Here is an 18,820-nt window from a genome sequence, read left to right as displayed (position 1 = left end):
TGTGCCATGTTGGTGTGCTGCACCCATCAACTCGTCAGCACCCATCATGGCACAAGTATACATATGTAACAAACCTGCACATTATGCACATGTACCCTAGAACTTAAAGTATAATAATAATAAAAAATAAATAAATAAATAAATAATGTTTGCAACAAAAGCCACATTCAAATAAAGCCTCTGTATTTAAAAAAAAAAAAAAAAAAAAAGAAAGGGTATGATAGAGTATAAAAAATAAATAAATTAATTAATTAATAAATATTTTTAAAAATCCTATATTTGTTACACATTGAAGACTAAAAATGATTTCTAACAGTCAAGGTTTATTTACATAAGGATTTCATTTTATTAGGTATTACCTAATACAAAATTATGCCTTGTAATCTGTTTTGGTAGTTTTAAGAAAAATCATGTTTGAATGATTAAAGGAATGTATATTCTGCAAATTGTGTAAAGTTTGCCACGTTGAAGGCTGACTTGATTGATTGTATTTGCAGATTCAGGTTTCTAGAGCCAGAAAATACTAACTATGATGTTCCATGCATTACCTTACTTAAGACTTTTTACCTTAACATTTCCATAAATAAATGAACCTACCTTCATAAACCAAAAAAAAAAAGAAATGAAATTGGAGATGTTTCAACTGACACCACAGAAATACAAAAGGTCATTTAAAGCTAGTATGAACATCTTTACTTGCATAATCTAGAAAACCTAGAAGAGATGGATGAATTTCACCACAATAAATGATTTTAAATAAATAAAGTCAACTTTTTTTTTTTTTTTTTTGAGATGGAGTTTCACCCTTGTTGCCTAGACTGTAGTGCAATGGCACAATCTTGGCTCACTGCAACTTCTGCCTCCTGGGTTCAAATGATTCTCCTGCCTCAGCCTCCCGAGTAGCTGGGACTACAGGTGCGCACCACCATGCCCAGCTAATTTTTGTATTTTTAGTAGAGACAGGGTTTCACCATGTTGACCAAGATGTTCTCGATCTCTCGACCTCGTGATTCGCCCACCTCAGCCTCCCAAAGTGCTGGGATTACAGGCATGAGCCAATGGGCCCGGCCTCAAAGTCAACTCTTAATTAGTCATCTTAATGTCTTAATGTCTTTGTCTCCATCAACCACTACTGAATTCTTTGGAGTGGGATACCATTCAGCGTTGCACTCATACCCATTCCGAGCATTTTTGTTTGTTTGTTTAATCTGTCTTACTTTTATTTTTTACTTTATATTGAATGTCAGCTCTAGTACAAGAAGAAGCAGGGGATCAGTAAACACCCTGGACTGGAATTCAAGAGGCCAATGTTCTATTCCTTGAATAGGAAAGTTTCCTCTCTTCTATGAGCCTGAGTTTTACCTTCTGTAACCTTCTCACTTTCCCAGCAATATTTTGAGAACACAATATTACATAAAACTAAGGACTAAATGGACGTGAAAGTGCCCTGCCAGCATTCATGAAGGGTAACAAGGATCCTGGGAATCTCTTTGTTTTTTCTTCCAATTAAAGAAAGAATTCCTTCTGCACTAGTAGCAGCTTATAAATGAGTAATATATTATCAGATATATTCTTTTCTTCACATTCTTTGAAGCAACTTTTGTAATGAGAGGATTAAATTGTAATTTTCTGTTAAAAAATATTAACACACCAACCTTTTCTCTAATCATGCTTGTGTGCTTAATACTGATTTACACTGGTTTGGTTTTTTTTGTTTTGTTTTGTTTTGCTTTTGTTTTTGTTTTTGATATGGAGTCTCGCTCTATCGCCCAGGCTTGAGTGCAGTGATGCAATCTTGGCTCATTGCAAGCTCTGCCTCCCGGGTTCACGCCATTCTCCTGCCTCAGCCTCCCGAGTAGCTGGGACTACAGGTGCCTGCCACCACACCCAGCTATTTTTTTTTTTTTTTTGGTATTTTTTAGTAGAAATGGGGTTTCACCATGTTAGCCAGGATGGTCTCAATCTCCTGACCTCGTGATCCACCCACCTTGGCTTCCCAAAGTGCTGGGATTACAGGTGTGAGCCACTGTGCCTGGCCTACACTGGTCTTTTTTAAGGAAACTAAAACACAGAGTCTACCTGGGCATAAAATCTGTATTTAGAGAAAATAGAACAAAGAAACTCTTAAGAGACTAAGGATACATTTGCTTCCCTTAACATAATTCAAACAGCTTAGCTTTGGAAACTAGCCCTTTGTCTCATTGAGCTACAATTTCTAATTTATATGATTTTAAGAAAAATACTATGTCTTATCCATCCTCTCATCCCCAGAGCACTTAGCAGAGTATCTGCCTTATAGAATGAACTTAATAAATGACTTAATTAATGATTTAATCAATCAACATCCCTGTGGCAGTGGTGGAAGTTATGATGCTCATTTATTTGTTGATGGAATCAGACAACAGAGAGGCTGAAAAATTAGCCCAATACCAAAGAGAATGTTCTTACTTTAACTGTGCTGTGTCATTATCAATACCTTGGGAAGATAGGCTTAATTAGTTATATAGAATACTTTCTTTATTAAGGCTAATATCAATTGGTAGTAAAATTCTGGGTTAGACTGGTAAACAAAAATACATAAGCTTTGGAAAAAGAGATAATTACTAGCAGGAGGTACCATGGACTCACTAAAAACAAATTATGCCAAGCCTAACTGTTATGGAAAATAAAATTGCCACACATTTCACATCAAAGAGAGAAGTTGTTGGCATTGTGTATCTGAATTTCATCAAGGCACTGACAGACTATATCATGTGTCCATTATGCTACATGGAAAAATTAAATAGATTAGAGAATATTTATATGGCTTCATAACTGGTTAAAATATATCCAAAGACTCTGCTTAGTAGGTCAATATAAAACACTGATATAGTCTCTAATGGTTAATACTAGGCTTTGTCCTTAAATAATTATACTAAAAATAAAGACGTAGAAGACATGATTCAATGATATAGATAAAAATGATAGTCAATATATTGAATAACAGAAATAGAAAGCTTTATGTGGATTGGAATTATTAGAGTATAACATATAAGGATAAATTTAATAGGGATAAATAGAAATTCCTGCATTTGTGTCCAAAAATAAATACTATGGTACATAGGATTGAGGAGATTGGCTGGCCAATGGTTGTAAAAAAAATCTGCTAGATTTTAATTGATCAAAAAGCATTAAGGTAAGCCAAGTTGGCAATGCCATCACCAAATAGGCCAATTTTATTTTTAGGTTACATTAATGGAAGTGTGATGTGTAAAATGTCAGAGGTGATAGTCCCTGTTGTTCTGTGAGATAGCTTGAAAGCATCCAGAGTATTTTGTTCTTTACTAGATAACACAATTTAAGCTGGATATTAATAAAACTGGTAGACTACAGAGCAGCATTTCCCAAGCTGATCTATGGATGACTTGTATCCCAAGTGACAAGTGACTAGGTGTTTTGTGGAGGGGAGAAAAAGTTCCATGGTCAGAAAGGCTACATATGAAAACTGTTTCCTGGAGGTTGCAAGATGTCTGAATAGGAACAGTTCCAGTCTACAGCTCCCAGCATGAGTCACGCAGAAGATGGATGATTCCTGCATTTCCAACTGAGGTTTGAAGACAGTAGTGGTTCTCCCAGCATGGAGTTTGAGATCTGAGAACCGATAGACTGCCTCCTCAAGTGGGTTCCTAACCCCCTAGTAGCCTAACTGGGAGACACCTCTCAGTAGGGGCCGACTGACACCTCATACAGCCAGGTGACAGTCTGAGATGAAGCTTCCAGAGGAAGGATCAGGCAGCAACATTTGTCGTTCTGCAATATTTGCTGTTCTGCAGCCTCCGCTGGTGATACGCAGGCAAACAGAGTCTGGAGTGGACCTCCAGCAAACTCCAACAGACCTGTAGCTGAGGGTCCTGACTGTTAGAAGGAAAACTAACAAACAGAAAGGACATCCACACAAAAACCCCATGTGTACGTCACCATCATCAAAGATCAAAGGTAGATAAAACCACAAAGATGGGGAGAAAACAGACCAGAAAAGCTGAAAATTCTAAAAATCAGAACACCTCTTCTCCTCCAAAGGAACACAGCTCCTCGCCAGCAATGGAACAAGGCTGGATGGAGGATGACTTTGATGAGTAGAGAGAAGAAGGCTTCAGACAATCAGTAATAACAAACTTCTCCAAGCTAAAGGAAGATGTGTGAACCCATCGCAAAGAAGCTAAAAACCTTGAAAAAAGATTAGACGAATGACTAATGAGAAGAAACAGTGTAAAGAAGACCTTAAATGACCTGCTGGAGCTGAAAATCATGGCACGAGAACTACATGATGCCTGTACAAGCTTCAGTAGCCAATTTGATCAAGTGGAAGAAAGGGTACCAGTGATTGAAGATCAAATTAAAGAAATGAAGTGAGAAGACAAGGTTAGAGAAAAAAGAGTAAAAAGAACAAAGCCTCCAAGAAACATGGGACTATGTGAAAAGATCAAATCTACATCTGACTGGTGTATCTGAAAGTGATGAGAGAATGGAATCAAGTTGTAAAACACTCTTCAGGATATTATCCAGGAGAACATCCCAACCTAGCAAGGCAGGCCAACATTCAAATTCAGGAAATACAGAGAATGCCACAAAGATACTCCTCGAGAAGAGCAACTCCAAACCACATAATTGTAAGATTCACCAAAGTAGAAATGAAGGAAAAAATCTTAAGGGCAGCCAGAGAGAAAGGTTGGGTTATCCACAAAGGGAAGCCCATCAGACTAACAGCGGATCTCTTGGCAGAAACTCTACAAGCCAGAAGAGTGGGGGCCAATATTCAACATTCTTAAAGAAAAGAATTTTCAACCCAGAATTTCATATCCAGCCAAACTAAGTTTCATAAGTGAAGGAGAAATAAAATCCTTTACAGACACACAAATGCTGAGAGATTTTGTCACCACCAGGCCTGCCTTACAAGACCTCCTGAGGGAAGTATTAACATGGAAAGGAACAACCGGTACCAACCACTGCAAAAACATGACAAATTGTAAAGGCCATCAATGCTAGGAAGAAACTGCATCAACTAATGGGCAAAATAACCAGCTAACGTCATAATGACAGGATCAAATTCACATATAACAATATTATCCTCAACTGTAAATGGGCTAAATGCTCCAATTAAAAGACACAGACTGGCAAATTGGATAGAGTCAAGACCCATCAGTGTGCTGTATTCAGGAGACCCATCTCACGTGCAGAACACACATAGGCTCAAAATAAAGGGATGGAGAAAGATCTACCAAGCAAATGGAGAACAAAAAATCAGGGGTTGCAATCCTAGTTTCTGATAAAACAGACTTTAAACCAACAAAAATCAAAAGAGACAAAGAAGGCCTACATAATGGTAAAGGGGTCAATTCAACAAGAAGAGCTAACTACCCAAAATATACATGCACCCGATACAGGAGCACCCAGATTCATAAAGCAAGTCCTTAGAGACTTACAAAGAGACTTAGACTCCCATACAATAATAATGGGGGACTTAAACACCCCACTGTCAACATTACACAGATCAACGAGACAGAAAGCTAACAAGGATATCCAGGAATTGAACTCAGCTCTGCACCAAGCAGACCTAATAGACATCTACAGAACTCTCCAACCCAAATCAATAGAATATACATTCTTCTCAGCACCACATCATACTTATTCCAAAATTGAACACATAGTTGGAAGCACTCAGCAAATGTAAAACAATAGAAATTATAACAAAGTGTCTCGCAAACCACAGTGCAATCAAACTAGAACTCAGGACTAAGAAACTCACTCAAAACCACTCAACTACATGGAAAATGAACAACCTACTCCTGAATGACGACTGGGTACATAACGAAATGAAGGCAGAAAAAAAGATGTTCTTTGAAACCAAGGAAAACAAAGACACAACATACCAGAACCTCTGGAACATATTTAAAGCAGTGTGTAGAGGGAAATTTATAGCACTAAATGCCCCAAGAGAAAGCAGGAAAGATCTAAAATTGACATCACATTTAAAAGAACTAGAAAAGTAGGAGCAAACACATTCAAAAGCTAGCAGAAGGCAAGAAATAACTAAGATCAGAGCAGAACTGAAGGAGATAGAGACACAAAGCACCCTTCAAAAAAAATCAATGAATCCAGGAGCTGGTTTTTTGAAAAGATCAGCAAAATTGATAGACTGCTAGCAAGACAAATAAAGAAGAAAAGAGAGAAGAATCAAATACAAACAATAAAATTGATAAAGGGGATATCACCACTGATGCCACAGAAATACAAACTACTATAAGAGAATACTATAAACACCTCTATGCAAATAAACTAGAAAATATAGAAAGAATGGACGAATTCCTGGACACATACATCCTCCCAAGAGTAAACCAGGAAGAAGTTGAATCCCTGAATAAACCAAGTGCAGGCTCTGAAATTGAGGCAATAATTAAAAGCCTGGCAACCAAAAAAAGTCCAGGACCAAATGGATTCACAGCTTAATTCTGCCATAGGTACAAGGAGGAGCTGGTACCATTCCTTCTGAAACTATTCCAATCAATAGAAAAAGAGGGAATCTTCCCTAACTCATTTTATGAGGCCAGCATCATTCTGATACCAAAGCCTGGCAGAGACACAACACAAAAGGAGAATTTTAGACCAATATTCCTGATGAACATCGATGCAAAAATCCTCAATAAAATACTGGCAAACCGGATCCAGCAGCACATCAAAAAGCTTATCCACCCCAATCAAGTTAGCTTCATCCCTGGGATGCAAGGCTGGTTCAACATATGCAAATCAATAAACGTAATCCACCATATAAACAGAACCAAAGACAAAAACCACATGATTATCTCAATAGATGCAGAAAAGGCCTTCGACAAAATTCAACAGCTCTTCATGTTAAAAATTCTCAATATACTAGGTATTGATGAGATGTATCTCAAAACAATAAGAGCTATTTATGACAAACCCACAATCAATATCATATTGAATGGGCAAAAACTGGAAGCATTCCCTTTGAAAACTGGCACAAGACAGGGATGCCCTCTCTCACCACTCCTACTCAACATAGTGTTTGAAAAAAAAAAAAACATACTGTTGGAAGTTCTGGCCAGGGCAATCAGGCAGGAGAAAGAAATAAAGGGTATTCAATTAGGAAAAAAGGAAGTCAAATAATCCCTGTTTGCAGATTACATGATTGTATATTGAGAAAACCCCATCGTCTCAGCCCAAAATCTCCTTAAGCTGATAAGTAACTTCAACAAAGTCTCAGGATAAAAAATCAATGTACAAAAATCACAAGCTTTCTTATACACCAATAACAGACAAACAGGGAGCCAAATAATGAGTGAACTCCCATTCACAATTGCTTTGAAGAGAATAAAATACCTAGGAATCCAACTTACAAGGGATGTGAAGGACCTCTTCAAGGAGAATTACAAACCACTGCTCAACGAAATAAAAGAGGGCACAAACAAATGGAAGAACATTCCACGCTCATGGATAGGAAGAATCAATATCGTGAAAATGGCCATACTGCAATAAACATACGTGTGCATGTGTCTTTAGAGCAGCATAATTTATAATCCTTTGGGTATATACCCAGTAATGGGATGGCTGGGTCATATGGTACATCTAGTTCTAGATCCTTGAGGAATCGCCATACTGTTTTCCATAATGGTTGAACTAGTTTACAATCCCACCAACAGTGTAAAAGTGTTCCTATTTCTCCACATCCTCTCCAGCACCTGTTGTTTCCTGACTTTTTAATGATCGCCATTCTAACTGGTGTGAGATGGTATCTCATTGTGGTTTTGATTTGCATTTCTCTAATGGCCAGTGATGATGAGCATTTTTTCATGTGTTTGTTGGCTGTATGAATGTCTTCTTTTGAGAAATGTCTATTCATATCCTTTGCCCACTTTTTGATGGGGTTGTTTGTTTTTTTCTTGTAAATTTGTTTGAGTTCTTTGTAGGTTCTGGATATTAGCCCTTTGTCAGATGAGTAGATTGCCAAAATTTTCTCCCATTCTGTAGGTTGCCTGTTCACTCTGATGGTAGTTTCTTTTGCTGTGCAGAAGCTCTTTAGTTTAATGAGATCCCATTTGTCAATTTTGGCTTTTGCTGCCGTTGCTTTTGGTGTTTTAGACATGAAGTCTTTGCCCATGCCTATGTCCTGAATGGTACTACCTAGGTTTTCCTCTAGGATTTTTATGGTATTAGGTCTAACATTTAAGTCTCTAATCTATCTTGAATTAATTTTCGTATAAGGAGTAAGGAAAGGATCCAGTATGTTTATTGCAGCACTATTCACAATAGCAAAGACTTGGAATCAACCCAAATGTCCATCAGTGACAGATTGGATTAAGAAAATGTGGCACATATACACCATGGAATACTATGCAGCCATCAAAAAGGATGAGTTTGTGTCCTTTGTAGGGACATGGATGCAGCTGGAATCCATCATTCTTAGCAAACTATCACAAGAACAGAAAACCAAACACCGCATGTTCTCACTCATAGGTGGGAACTGAACAATGAGATCACTTGGACTCGGGAAGGGGAACATCACACACTGGGGCCTATCATGGGGAGGGGGGAGGGGGGAGGGATTGCATTGGGAGTTATACCTGATGTAAATGACGAGTTGATGGGTGCAGCACACCAACAAGGCACAAGTATACATATGTAAAAAACCTGCACGTTATGCACATGTACCCTACAACTTAAAGTATAAAAATAAAAAAAAAATTAAAAAAAAAAAAAAAAAAAAAGAAAATGGCCATACTGCCCAAGGTAATTTATAGATTCAATGGCATTCCCATCAAGCTACCAATGACTTTCTTCGCAGAATTGGAAAAAACTACTTTAAAGTTCACATGGAACCAAAAAAGAGTCCGCATTGCCAAGACCTGTTGTGGGGTGGGGGGAGTGGGGAGGGATAGCATTAGGAAATATGCCTAATGTACATCACGAGTTAATGGGTGCAGCACACCAACATGGCACATGTATACATATGTAAAAAACCTGCACGTTGTGCACATGTACCCTAGAACTTAAAGTATAATAATAAAAAAAACCTGTTTCCTATGTACTCATAATTACTATCAACATAAAAAGGAATCTTTGTAGTCTTGCATTAAAAATCCATTTGACTTGCATTTCTCTGATGGCCAGTGATGATGAGCATTTTTTCATGTGTCTGTTGGCTGTATGAATGTCTTCTTTTGAGAAATGTCTGTTCATATCCTTTGCCCACTTTTTGATGGGGTTGTTTGTTTTTTTCTTAACCCAAATGTCCATCAGTGACAGATTGGATTAAGAAAATGTGGCACATATACACCATGGAATACTATGCAGCCATAAAAAAGGATGAGTTTGTGTCCTTTGTAGGGACATGGATGCAGCTGGAAACCATCATTCTTAGCAAACTATCACAAGAACAGAAAACCAAACACTGCATGTTCTCACTCATAGGTGGGAACTGAACAATGAGATCACTTGGACATGGGAAGGGGAACATCACACACCGGGGCCTATCATGGGGAGGGGGGAGGGGGGAGGGATTGCATTGGGATTTATACCTGATGTAAATGACGAGGTGATGGGTGCAGCACACCAACATGGCACAAGTATACATATGTAACAAACCTGCACGTTATGCACATGTACCCTACAACTTAAAGTATAATAATAATAAATAAATTTTAAAAAAAAATCCATTTGACTTTGTTAAGCTACCTAAACATTTGACAAAACAATTTTGTTTTTCAAAACACTGGATCACTTGTTGATTTCTCACAGGATGTTAATATTCAGTGGAACACAGTTTGAGGAATGTTGACTGAGAAGACAGTGATCAGGACTGTGAAACACCCCGAAACCAGAAAGCATGAAGGACACTTGAAGACACTGAAGATAGAATTCCCCTCAAATTTCCAGAGGCTCATCACATAAAAATAGACTTTGGAAGGAAAAAAAAAAGCCAACTCTTCCATAATTAAAACTGGCACCATGAATTAAAAGGGACCATCTACAGAACTTCTTAGGAAGGTTTAAAGTGGGAGCACTAACTCACTTATTAGAGGTAATCAAGCAGAAGCTAGATAGCTAAGTATCAGCAATGCTACAAAAGAGATTATCATCCTCGAAGAGAGGCTGGTTCAGAAAAAAGATTGGGTTTCTTCATGAGTTAACATTCTGTACCTCACTAACCAGCTCATGGACATCTTATGATTTAACAGGCACTTCAACTGGAAGTGTTCTGCGATGTAGAGTAATTCAGTAATGAGTTGAAATTCCATGAAAGTGTTTGCCCAGGGACACACAGAGTACACTCCTTGGTAAAGTAAATATCAAATACCACACTTAATTTCATAGCAGCCAACTATTGAACAGTAGGGGCCCAAGTACAGCAGTGAAACAATAGATTTACCAGTTTAGAATCATCAAGCTAAAGAATGAAGGAGGTGAAATCTAAACTCATTTACAGCTCAACAAGTAAAAGGACAGGAAGAGATTTGACTAAAGTTGACAAGTCATGCTGGTAGAGCTATAACTAAAGTCTCCTTCTCTCAGTCCATGACTCTTCATACCACTCCAATGGCTACCAAACCCCTGATGTAGTATAATCAATAATAACCTGGAATCCCCTCAATAATAAACTTATCTTTAGATTTTAATATACACCTAATTAATGTTAAATAAATCTACATTTAGTCACTGAAGTTTTCTCTGAAGAGTCAAGTGCCCCATCAGCCAAGTTTTGAGTTGGTGTGTTACACCACCACACATCTTCTTTAATTCACCACTATGCCCATTAACTTGATGACTCATTTTCTATTTAACTTCCTTTTAGCTAGAAATCAAAACAGCCCATCAAAATGCTGTAGTTATCTCCTGAATGTCAAAGGAGTCTTTCTTAAACACAAGATCACATCTGCTTTTCAATTTGAAAACAATTCTGTGTGCTGTTTCTTATCCAATACTACAAACATTGTTCTGTCAAATATCTTACTAATGTGACTTTTCAGTTATCTTATTAATATGGCTTCTCTCTTCATAATTCATAGAAGACAGAATGCCTACAACCACTAATTCATTCCCTGTGTTCCTTTTCCTGGTAGAGAATGAAAACTGTTTCTCAAAAAAAGTTATGCTAAGATTGCTAATTGGGAGAGATTGTGCCCTTTCTGTCCACCTTGTGTTCATTATTTCAGTTACAGCAAGCAGTTTCCCAAGCACGTTCTTTCCCAGTACTTAGGTGGAAGAAAGGGAAGAAAACAAAGTCCTACTTACTGAGCATCTATTTGATAGGTTATTTACACAATTTATTTTCTTAATCCTCAGAACAACTTGGCAAGATATCTCAACCCTTTTTTTTACAGATGAGAAAACAGACTTGGGAAAAGCAAGAAAGTGCTCCATGATTAGACAGCTAGAACACCTGGCAGAGACCAGACTGACCTCTTGGTCTGCCTGCCTGTAAAAGTCCTGTTTTCTGGTGCAAACCCTGTTTGAAGGGGCAAAGATCCATGCCAACGCAGAGGCCTGAGTAGACAAAAGATGCCTTACAATGAACAGGACCCAGGTCCTAGAGTGTTTTTGCTTTAACCCACAAGCATCATCTTGCTTCTCATTTTAAAATTTTATGGTCAGAAATTCTCTTTGGAGGCTTTGGAATTCAAATTCAGCAACTTTAATCATGCTACTTACTGAAAATTTCTTCCTAATGGCATACATTATCCACCCATCACAACTCCCTTTGCACAAGCCAATCTTGTGTAGATTACTACATGTAGTAGAATCATTTGGATAAGAACTGTGAGCTGAGAATTGGCCATTGTTTTTCTTCCCCGGGGCAATTTTGTGATCTTTGTCATTGCTTAGAGGCCAAAGATCTGGGTGTGGTACTGGTAGAAAGCACCAAAGCTTTTAGTGGATACATGAGACTGGTATAATAAAATTGAAGAATTGAGAAATTTATATACATGGCAGCTTTTCTCACAGGACATTTGCTGAATTCTGAGGTTGCACAAGAGGCTGAAGAGGCAGGCCAAAAAATTCAGAAAAGGAGAACAAAATATCCTGTAGCCTTGCAGTGCTTATGAAACAAATACTCATCAGGGAGAGGAGGACTGAAAACAAAAAAAAAGCAAGAGTTGAAAGCCTTAGAAAAGATCTACTATCACTTTTCACCTTAGGCCACCGATCAGTTCTAGGCAAAGAAAGAGGCTGAGTCCATATCTGACAACTGAAAAGAGGCCACTGCAGGGAGACAGAGAAGCCAGAAGAAAATTGGAGTTCAAATGGGGATACAACGACAAAATTGCAGATTAGAGGGGTCCCAACCACATGGATAGTTTCTCAGGCCTTTGAAAAAAATTGGAGATGTTTGAAAGTAGAAGGCTAAGGAGATAAGCAGATAACATTTGAATGGCACAACAATCTCTATTTCAGTGCTAAGGAGAAGAGACCAAAGAAGATTTAGGTTAAAAGCCTTGGAGGGCTACAACCTAGGAACATAGCAGAATGGGAAGTGAATTGAGTCTTATCAAAACTGAATCCAAGCCTCAACTTAGATCAGTCTCTGAATTGAGTTGATTGGTCTCTTACTTCACTTGCCCAGAAGAAGAAAGGGTGAAATATCCTGGTGGAAGATAATATCATTTGAATGCTCTTTTGTTCTTTTACAACATAAAACATACAGTCAAAATGTACTATGCCGTTATCCCTTGCTATCTGTGGGGGATTAGTTCTAGAACTTCCTGTAGATACCAAAATCCATACGTGCTCAAGTTCCCTATGTAAAATGGCATGGTATTTGCATATAACCTATGCACATCCTCCCGTATACTTTAAATCATCTCTAGATTATTTATTATACCTAATACAATGCAATTGGCATGGAAATAGTTGTTAAACTGTGTTCTTTAGGCAATAACAACAATAAAATCCATACATGTTTAGTATGCATGCAATTTTTTTCAAATATTTTGAATCCATGGTTGGTTGAATCTACAGATGCAGAAACCACAGATAAGGAGGCTAGCTGCTGTACACACACACACACACACACATATGTAAATTAAATAACAATTTAATTAAACCAATAAAAGGCAAGAAACAAGACAAAAAGGAACATGAGAAAGTGGGCAAGTAGAAAATAAATATTAAGGTGATATGAACAATTTTTTGATAAATTACTTTAAATGTAATTAAGCTAAGCACTCCAAGTAAAAGGCTAAGAATTTCAAACTGAATAAAACAACAAAATCCAACTGTCAGCTGCTAAGAAGAGAAACATTTAAATATAAGGACACATAAAGTGTGAAAACAAAGGATGGATGAAGATGAACAATGCAAACACTAACTTCACCCCCACCACTTTCCAAAAAGAAGTGTAGCTTGACTGATTGTAGTCAACATACACTTTAGGGCAAAAAGCAATATCAAAATAAAGAGTGATCTTCAAAATGATAAAGGAGCTAATCAGACAAAAATATCACAATCGATCTTATGCAGTTAATATTATAAATGTGTATGTGTAAAAATTGAGAGATGCAAAAGGAGAAATATACACATTACAAATCAGATAAAATGATATTTTTAAAATGATATAATTCAGCTGGATTTTGAATGCAGCTAAATCACTGTTTAGATGAAATGTATAGCTTTTTCTACATTAGAAAAACAGAAAGACTGAAAATAAATGGGATTTTATATTTATATTTATATAAATATTTACATTTATTATCAAAACTGAAACGAAGACATTGCAAAAAAAGGAAAATGATAGATCAATGTCTATCATTAAAAGTGATGCAAAATTTCAAAGAAAATACTAGTAAGTGAAATACAATGATATATAAAATAATGCATCATGATCAAACAGTTTATTTATGGAATGCAAGGGTGGTTTATCATTCATAATTTAATTAATTCATGATATAAATTTAATTCATTGTAAGAACAGAAAAATGGAAAAAAAATCACATGGTAATCTTGATAGGTATAGAAATAAGCATTTGATAAAATGCAGTTTATTCTTACATTTGCCAGCACACTAGGAAGAGAAAAGAACTTCCTTAAATCATATTAAAAAATTTACAAAGTAAACCTACAACAAATTCCATTATTAATGGTGAAATATCAAAAGCTTTCCACTGAAATAAGAAACAAAAGAAGGATAGCTGCTATTACTTCTTCTGTTCTACTGTAATTGAAGATGATATGAATTTGTATGCAGAAAATCTAAAAGAAATTGTAGACAAATGTCAGAATTAATAAGTCAGTACAAGAAGACTTCTAGATACAAGGGCAATGTGCAAAACCAATCGTATCTCTACATAGCTATAACAAATTTTATTTTATCTTTTTTTTGCCCTAATCCTCCTATATTGAAGAACAAATTTTTTAAATGGCATGAAAAATCATATCTCAAGGCATAGATCAAGCAAAAATATGTAAGACCTCGAAAGTGAAAAGGCCAAAACATTATTGAGAGAAATTACAGAATAAAATAAAGAGGAATATACTAATTTATGAATTAGAACATTCAGTATTATAAAGATTTTTTAAAACGCCACAAGTTTACTTATATATTCAATATGAAGCCAAACTAAGTAGATTTTTTTCCCTCAGAAAATGATAAGTTGATTATAAAATTTATCTAGAAATTTGAAAGGCCATGAATACTCAAGATAATCTTGAAAATAACAAGGCTGGATGACTTATATTACCAGATATCAAACCTATCATAAATATATAGTAATTAAGATAGAAGTGACATTTATCATGAGAATGAAGGTTGGCCTAAACATATGTAAATCAATCATTGTTATTTACTGTATCAACACACTAAAAAGAACAATTATATAACTAGCCTAATAGACACAGAAAGAACAACTGAAAAATTCTGACATTCCTGTTAAAAAATTTTAGCAAACTAGGAGTAGAAGAAAACTTCTCAAAATTGATAAATTTCATCTAGGAAAAACCTACACCTATCATCATATCTAATGTTGAAAGACTGAACGCTTTCTCCCTAAGATCAGGAACAAGACAATGGTGTCTGCTTTCACCATGTCTATTCAACATTATATGTGAAGTCTACTCAGTGCAATAAAGAAAGAAAAAAGAGCATCCATATTGCACAGGAAAAATTAAAATGGTCTTTCTTCCTATAGGACATAATCATTTAAGCATATTATCTGATGAATCTACAAAAAAGCTACTAGAGGTTTCACTTCTGATATGAAAACATGAGGAACTCTGCAGACCTGCTCTTCAGTGAAACAGAAATTTATTATTATTATTTTTCCTTTCTGTGGAGAATGAGGTTTATTTTTCCTTTCTGTGGAGAATGAGGTCTGGCTATGTTGCCCAGCCTGGTCCCAAACTCCTGGGCTCAAGCTATCTTCATACCTTTGCCTCCCTAAGTGCTGGGATTACAGGTGTGAGCCACTATGCCTGGTCTAAAATTTATTTTTGTTTTTTTTTTTTTTTTTTTTTTTTTTTTTTTTTTTTTTGAGACGGAGTCTCGCTCTGTCGCCCAGGCTGGAGTGCAGTGGCGCGATCTCGGCTCACTGCAAGCTCCGCCTCCCGGGTTCACGCCATTCTCCCGCCTCAGCCTCCGAGTAGCTGGGACTACAGGCGCCCGCCACCACGCCCGGCTAGTTTTTTGTATTTTTAGTAGAGACGGGGTTTCACCATGTTAGCCAGGATGGTCTCGATCTCCTGACCTCGTGATCCACCCGCCTCGGCCTCCCAAAGTGCTGGGATTACAGGCTTGAGCCACCGCGCCCGGCTAAAATTTATTTTTGAAACAACAAAATAAAGTTTCTGAAAATGCTCCTATGGGCATACATAAAGTTAAAAAAAATTATTCAAGAAAAAATGTATTGAAGAAAATCTAAAACTGAGTAAGAAAGCAAGAGGCTAGAATATTTAAATCGAGAACCATTCCCACCCATCCCCCAGCTCAGTGAAACAGAAACTCTATTCTAGATGTGTGCAACCAAGAGCACAGGGCTCTCTCTTCCCCCATCTCCCAGTTGAAGAGCTATCTTCCTGGGAAAGGCACCACATCAGCATTTCTCATCCAGGAATAAGCTACCTGTTGCTGAGCTAAATTCTAAGCAACTTTGGCTGAGAGTTTCTTCCTTTCTTGCTCCCAGCCCTCACTTATGGCATGGAGACTCTAACTTGGGCATAGCACTGCTGAGAGTACTGTGGCCTCAAGTTCTCTTGATCTGGCTAATGGAACAGTGGTCCATGCTGAAAAATGCAAGCTGAGGAGACCTGGGGCCACTGCCATCACCCCTCTACCAAGCACTCAGCAACTAATATAGGGTCATTCCTCAGAGAAAAGTATGCCTTGTTCTCACCCCAAGAACTAGAACCATAGCTTAAGAGATTTTGCCCAAGAGAGAAGCAGACCATGGAAAAGACAGCATCAGATCATTCCCCAAAGTAACTGACTTCATTTGCAACAAAGTATGGAGAAGTTCAAGCCTAGGGGTGCTCTCAAAAACAATGGAGACTGTAGTGAAAGGCAATTAGGAGAAAACTGAAGGATACATTGGACATATAGGCTAAACTGTAGACCAGCTAGTTTGCTGGAGAGAAACTGGGAAAAAGAAAGCTAGAAGGAGCCCTTCTGCAGTCAGAACAAATACCAAACAAACCTTTAACCTCTGGAACTATTAAAAGCTTCATATAATTTTTTAAATTTTATTTTTATAGATTTAAGTGTACAAGTGCAGTTGTGTTACACGGATATATTGCATAGTGGTGATGTCTGGGCTTTTACTATACCCACCATCTGAAACTGCAAATATTTTTTTTTTCAGAGACTGAGTCTCTTTCTGTTTACCCAGGCTGAAGTACAGTGGCACAGTTATGGCTCACTGCCTCTAATTCTTGAGCTCAAGTGATCCTGCTACCTCAGCCTCTTGAGTAGCTGGGACTACGGTTGCATGCTACCATGCCCAGCAAATTTTTTTATTGTTTTGTAGAGACAGGGTCTCACTACGTTGCCCAGGTTGGTCTTAAACTCCTAGCCTCAAGCGATCCTCCTGCCTTAACCTCCCAAAGTGTTGGGATTACAGGGGTGAGCCACAGCATCCTGCCAATTTCAAAGTTTTTTGAAGTATATTTTCTTAATGTATTTAGCACTGAGGTCCAAGGAAAGGAACAACTGTTGGCCCCCAAAAGGGCTGTTACTGAGACCTATGTTAAAGGTTTTTTGTATCCCACCCCACCACAGGCCTTTATTTTTTATATTCAATATCTCCGCTATTTAATTTTTAGCTTTATAGTTAAAACTTAGTTATAATAATGGCTCTAAGGAGAGTGATTTTAACATAGCCAATGACCAAGTTAATGCTAAGAAACTGTTCCTGCTTCAGTTCACAATGCCTCCACTTCTCCGTATCACTCCTAATGAATATGTAGCTTGGATTGTGTACAATTTAAACCTGTTTCTTGTTCTAATGTAACAAAAATAAAATCCTTTTGGCAGCCAGACAAACATCTTCATTACCAACCACGAGTTTCCATCCCTTGCTTGACAATCATCCCACCCATCCCATAAGTTTAAATCTATAACTTGTCAATGAGCAATGTTTTCCTAAGACAACATACACATCTAGAAATACTTGCTGCCTTTATGTAAGTTTAGTGAAATTTCTTAGTTCATACAAAATTCAGTGAGACCAGAAAACAAGATGAGTAGAACCGAACCTTTCGGGAACAGCTAATTAATAAAGAGAAAAGCACGTTGTTGGCCTCCTAGAAAGACTCCAATTTTGTAATTCGGAGTCTCCAGAAGACACTGCATTATAATTTCCAGAAGCTGGTTTCAGGAAAAGTTTTTTTTTTTTTTTTGAGACGGAGTCTCGCTCTCTCGCCCAGGCTGGAGTGCAGTGGCGCGATCTCGGCTCACTGCAAGCTCCGCCCCCCCGGGTTCACGCCATTCTCCTGCCTCAGCCTCCCGAGTAGCTGGGACTACAGGCGCCCGCCACCTCGCCCGGCTAATTGTCTTGTATATTTACTAGACACGGGGTTTCACCATGTTAGCCAGGATGGTCTCGATCTCCTGACCTCGTGATCTGCCCGTCTCGGCCTCCCAAAGTGCTGGGATTACAGGCTTGAGCCACCGCGCCCAGCCCCAGGAAAAGTTTTAAATATTATGCAGAAAATGATTTTAGGAGTCACAGAAGAGTATGTCTCAAAGGGATCTCAAGTGGTCCCCCAATTCTATTTAAACAGCTTCAAGAGGAAATCTGTTGGCTACAAGAGACAAGTCAGAGTCATAGATGTCTTCCAATTCCCCTTCTAGATGGATTCAGATTTGATTAATACATTCATTAAAAAGATACAAGGAGAGAGAAACTTGAGGTTATGGTTGCAGAGTTTTTGATCATGTGGACTCCCCCAAAGATAACACTCAGAATCAAGACAAAATTTTTTTTTTGACAAAATATTTTTAAAAAAACAAATTTACTGGTGCATAACAGATGTACATGGCTTTGGGATACATGTGATAATTTAATATATTCATATAGTTTGTAAAGATTAAATCAGTGTACTTAGGATATCCATCACCTTAGATATGCATCTTTTCTTTGTGCTAGAACTGTTCAAATTTTTCACTCCTAGCTATTTTGAAATAAAAATACAATATTGTAAACTAAAGTCACCCCATTGATTGTACTAACACCAGGTCTTATTTTTACTATCTAACTGTATATTTATACCTAATCAACTTCTCTTCATCTCTCCCTTCCTCCTACCCTTCCCAGCCTCTAGTAACCACCAATCTACTCTC

At 37.5% G+C, this 18,820-nt stretch overlaps 1 protein-coding gene across 1 annotated transcript in view; it reads left to right on the top strand.

Moving 5' to 3' along the window:
• Window positions 1-18,820, top strand: part of LOC101024933 (melanoma-associated antigen 4) — a 463,021-nt gene that overhangs the window by 1,178 nt on the left and 443,023 nt on the right. The window lies entirely within an intron of this gene.

The sequence above is a fragment of the Papio anubis genome, chromosome X (genome assembly GCF_008728515.1).
Source record: "Papio anubis isolate 15944 chromosome X, Panubis1.0, whole genome shotgun sequence".
Taxonomy (NCBI): domain Eukaryota; kingdom Metazoa; phylum Chordata; class Mammalia; order Primates; family Cercopithecidae; genus Papio; species Papio anubis.
Note: the sequence above shows the minus strand (reverse complement) of the source record. Positions and strands in the feature narration are given on the sequence as shown.